A 5,000-nucleotide genomic window follows, 5' to 3' on the forward strand; every position below is an offset into this window, starting at 1 on the left:
AGGGCTTTATAAGTAATAAGCAATATTTTAAAATCTATACGATGTTTGATAGGGAGCCAGTGCAGTGTGGACAGGACCGGGCTAATATGGTCATACTTCCTGGTTCTAGTAAGAACTCTTGCTGCTGCATTTTGGACTAGCTGTAGTTTGTTTACCAAGCGTGCAGAACAACCACCCAATAAAGCATTACAATAGTCTAACCTTGAAGTCATAAATGCATGGATTAACATTTCTGCATTTGACATTGAGAGCATAGGCCGTAATTTAGATATATTTTTGAGATGGAAAAATGCAGTTTTACAAATGCTAGAAACGTGTCTTTCTAAGGAAAGATTGCGATCAAGTAGCACACCTAGGTTCCTAACTGATGACGAAGAATTGACAGAGCAACCATCAAGTCTTAGACAGTGTTCTAGGTTATTACAAGCAGAGTTTTTAGGCCCTATGATTAACACCTCTGTTTTTTCTGAATTTAGCAGTAAGAAATTACTCGTCATCCAATTTTTTATATCGACTATGCATTCCATTAGTTTTTCAAATTGGTGTGTTTCACCAGGCTGCGAGGAAATATAGAGCTGCGTATCATCAGCATAACAGTGAAAGCTAACACCATGTTTCCTGATGATATCTCCCAAGGGTAGCATATAAAGCGTGAAGAGTAGCGGCCCTAGTACTGAGCCTTGAGGTACTCCATACTGCACTTGTGATCGATATGATACATCTTCATTCACTGCTACGAACTGATGGCGGTCATATAAGTACGATTTAAACCATGCTAATGCACTTCCACTGATGCCAACAAAGTGTTCAAGTCTATGCAAAAGAATGTTGTGGTCAATTGTGTCAAACGCAGCACTAAGATCCAATAAAACTAATAGAGAGATACACCCACGATCAGATGATAAGAGCAGATCATTTGTAACTCTAAGGAGAGCAGTCTCAGTACTATGATACGGTCTAAATCCTGACTGGAAATCCTCACATATACCATTATTCTCTAATAAGGAATATAATTGTGAGGATACCACCTTTTCTAGTATCTTGGACAGAAAAGGGAGATTCGAGATTGGTCTATAACTAACAAGTTCTCTGGGGTCAAGTTGTGGCTTTTTTATGAGAGGCTTAATAACAGCCAGTTTGAAGGTTTTGGGGACATATCCTAATGACAATGAGGAATTAATAATAGTCAGAAGAGGACCTATGACTTCTGGAAGCACCTCTTTTAAGAGCTTAGATGGTATAGGGTCTAACATACATGTTGTTGGTTTAAATGATTTAACAAGTTTATACAATTCTTCCTCTCCTATAGTAGAGAATGAGTGGAACTGTTCCTCAGGGGGTCTATAGTGCTCTGTCTGATGTGATACGGTAGCTGACGGCTGAATGGTTGCAATTTTATCTCTAATAGTATCGATTTTAGAAGTAAAGTAGTTCATAAAGTCATTACTGTTGTGGTGTTGGGAAATGTCAACACTTGTTGAGGCTTTATTTTTCGTTAATTTAGCCACTGTATTGAATAAATACCTGGGGTTATGTTTGTTTTCTTCTAAAAGAGAAGAAAAGTAATCAGATCTAGCAGGTTTTAATGCTTTTCTATAGGATATGCTACTTTCCCGCCAAGCAATACGAAATACCTCTAGTTTTGTTTTCCTCCAGCTGCGCTCCATTTTTCGGGCTGCTCTCTTTAGGGTGCGAGTATGCTCATTATACCATGGTGTCAAACTGTTTTCCTTAACCTTCCTTAAGCGTAAAGGAGCAACTGTATTTAAAGTGCTAGAAAAGAGAGAGTCCATAGTTTCTGTTACATCATCAAGTTGTTCTGAGGTTTTGGATATGCTAAGGAATTTGGATACATCAGGAAGATAACTTAAAAAGCAGTCTTTTGTGGTAGAAGTGATGGTTCTTCGATACTTGTAACAAGAAGTAGAATTTACAATTTTGGCTATATGAAGTTTACACAGAACTAAATAATGATCTGAGATATCATCACTTGGCTGAATAATTTCAACACTATCAACATCAATTCCATGTGACAGTATTAAATCTAGAGTATGATTTCGACAATGAGTAGGTCCTGAAACATGTTGTCTAACACCAATAGAGTTCAGAATGTCTATAAATGCTGATCCCAATGCGTCTTTTTCATTATCGACATGGATATTAAAATCACCAACTATTAAGACTTTATCTGCAGCCAGAACTAACTCGGATGTAAAATCACCAAACTCTTTAATAAAGTCTGTATGGTGCCCTGGTGGCCTGTATACAGTAGCCAGTACAAACATAACAGGGGATTTATCATTAACATTGGTTTCTCTGGATAATGTTATATGAAGCACCATTACTTCAAACGAGTTATACTTGAAGCCTGCCCTCTGAGAAATCCTAAAAACGTTGTTATAAATTGAAGCAACTCCTCCCCCTTTGCCTTTTAAATGCGGCTCATGTTTATAACAGTAATCTTGGGGGGTGGACTCATTTAAAATAATGTAATCATCAGGTTTTAGCCAAGTTTCTGTCAAACAGAGCACATCTATATTATGATCAGTTATCATATTATTTACAAAAAGTGTTTTCGTAGAAATGGATCTGATAATCAATAAGCCAATCTTTATCATTTGTTTATCCATATTGCATTTGTTTTTTATTTGTTGAACCTCAATTAAATTGTTAACCTCAACTTGGTTTGGACATTTTTTGTATTTTCTAGTTCGGGGAACAGACACAGTCTCTATAGTGTGATATCTAGGTGAAAGAGTCTCTATGTGCTGAGAATTAACTGACCTCTGTGACGGGAGGCAGCTAGCAGACGGTCGGTTTAGCCAGTCTGTCTGCTTCCTGACCTGGGCCCAAGTTAGTCAAGTATAAACACTAAGACTATTTGCCATATTTCTAGACAGAAGAGCAGCACCACTTCTTCAGCAGCACTCTTTGCAGCAGACTTCGCTTACGGCTATACCAACCTGGCTATGCCCGATCTCGTCTGATCTCGGAAGCTAAGCAGGTTTGGGCCTGGTTAGTACTTGGATGGGAGACCGCCTGGGAATACCAGGTGCTGTAAGCTTTTTGGACATTTTTCACTTAGTATATAATAATTTTGCCAAAAAATAGAGTCAATGCCCGATCTCTGAATATTAGCAGGTTTGGGCCTGGTTAGTACATGGATGGGAGACTGCCTGGGAATACCAGGTGCTGTAAGCTTTTGGACATTTTTCACTTAGTATATAATAATTTTGCCAAAAAATAGAGTCAATGCCCGATCTCTGAATCTTAGCAGGTTTAGGTCTGGTTAGTACTTTGATGAGAGACTGCCTAGGAATACCAGGTGCTTTAAGCTTTTGGGTTTTCTTTCCTACTTATATAATGTACTGGCGATAAGATTGGCTGGTCTTTAAATAGCCCTCTCTTTGCAGCAGACTTCGCTTACGGCCATACCAACCTGGCTATGCCTGATCTCGTCTGATCTCGGAAGCTAAGCAGGTTTGGGCCTGGTTAGTACTTGGATGGGAGACCGCCTGGGAATACCAGGTGCTGTAAGCTTTTTGGACATTTTTCACTTAGTATATAATAATTTTGCCAAAAAATAGAGTCAATGTCCGATCTCTGAATATTAGCAGGTTTGGGCCTGCTTAGTACATGGATGGGAGACTGCCTGGGAATACCAGGTGCTTTAATCTTTTTGGAAAATTTCACGAATTATATAATAATCTTTCATTAAAAAAAAAAAAAAGAGTCAATGCCCGATCTCTGAATCTTAGCAGGTTTAGGTCTGGTTAGTACTTTGATGAGAGACTGCCTAGGAATACCAGGTGCTTTAAGCTTTTGGGTTTTCTTTCCTACTTATATAATGTACTGGCGATAAGATTGGCTGATCTTTAAATAGCCCTCTCTTTGCAGCAGACTTCGCTTACGGCCATACCAACCTGGCTATGCCCGATCTCGTCTGATCTTGGAAGCTAAGCAGGTTTGGGCCTGGTTAGTACTTGGATGGGAGACCGCCTGGGAATACCTGGTGCTGTAAGCTTTTTGGAAATTTTTCACTTAGTATATAATAATTTTGCCAAAAAATAGAGTCAATGCCGATCTCTGAATATTAGCAGGTCTGGGCCTGGTTAGTACTTGGATGGGAGACCGCCTGGGAATACCAGGTGCTGTAAGCTTTTTGGACATTTTTCACTTAGTATATAATAATTTTGCCCAAAAATAGAGTCAATGCCTGATCTCTGAATATTAGCAGGTTTGGGCCTGCTTAGTACATGGATGGGAGACTGCCTGGGAATACCAGGTGCTTTAATCTTTTTGGAAAATTTCACAAATTATATAATAATCTTTCATTTAAAAAAAAAAAAAAAAGAGTCAATGCCCGATCTCTGAATCTTAGCAGGTTTAGGTCTGGTTAGTACTTTGATGAGAGACTGCCTAGGAATACCAGGTGCTTTAAGCTTTTGGGCTTTCTTTCCTACTTATATAATGTACTGGCGATAAGATTGGCTGGTCTTTAAATAGCCCTCTCTTTGCAGCAGACTTCGCTTACGGCCATACCAACCTGGCTATTCCCGATCTCGTCTGATCTCGGAAGCTAAGCAGGTTTGGGTCTGGTTAGTACTTGGATGGGAGACCGCCTGGGAATACCAGGTGCTGTAAGCTTTTTGGACATTTTTCACTAAGTATATAATAATTTTGCCAAAAAATAGAGTCAATGCCCGATCTCTGAATATTTGCAGGTTTGGGCCTGGTTAGTACATGGATGGGAGACTGCCTGGGAATACCAGGTGCTTTAATCTTTTTGGAAAATTTCACGAATTATATAATAATCTTTTATTTAAAAAAATAAATAAATAAAAAAAATAATAGTCAATGCCCGATCTCTGAATCTTAGCAGGTTTAGGTCTGGTTAGTACTTTGATGAGAGACTGCTTGGGAATACCAGGTGCTTTAAGCTTTTGGGTTTTCTTTCCTACTTATATAATGTACTGGCAATAAGATTGGCTGGTCTTTAA

At 38.9% G+C, this 5,000-nt stretch overlaps 4 non-coding genes across 4 annotated transcripts; all 4 read left to right on the forward strand.

The window, feature by feature from the left end:
* Nucleotides 1–2,945: 2,945 nt before the first annotated feature.
* On the forward strand, nucleotides 2,946–3,064 carry LOC127994691 (5S ribosomal RNA). The gene has a single exon (XR_008167665.1). It is a non-coding gene; the product is annotated as a 5S ribosomal RNA (ribosomal RNA).
* Nucleotides 3,065–3,421: 357 nt separating this feature from the next.
* LOC127995126 (5S ribosomal RNA) lies at nucleotides 3,422–3,540 on the forward strand. The gene has a single exon (XR_008168087.1). It is a non-coding gene; the product is annotated as a 5S ribosomal RNA (ribosomal RNA).
* Nucleotides 3,541–3,905: 365 nt separating this feature from the next.
* On the forward strand, nucleotides 3,906–4,024 carry LOC127997299 (5S ribosomal RNA). Its single transcript, XR_008170166.1, has one exon. It is a non-coding gene; the product is annotated as a 5S ribosomal RNA (ribosomal RNA).
* Nucleotides 4,025–4,528: 504 nt separating this feature from the next.
* On the forward strand, nucleotides 4,529–4,647 carry LOC127997182 (5S ribosomal RNA). The gene has a single exon (XR_008170055.1). It is a non-coding gene; the product is annotated as a 5S ribosomal RNA (ribosomal RNA).
* The last annotated feature ends 353 nt before the right edge of the window (nucleotides 4,648–5,000 follow it).

Source organism: Carassius gibelio, chromosome B22, assembly GCF_023724105.1.
Source record: "Carassius gibelio isolate Cgi1373 ecotype wild population from Czech Republic chromosome B22, carGib1.2-hapl.c, whole genome shotgun sequence".
NCBI lineage: Eukaryota > Metazoa > Chordata > Actinopteri > Cypriniformes > Cyprinidae > Carassius > Carassius gibelio.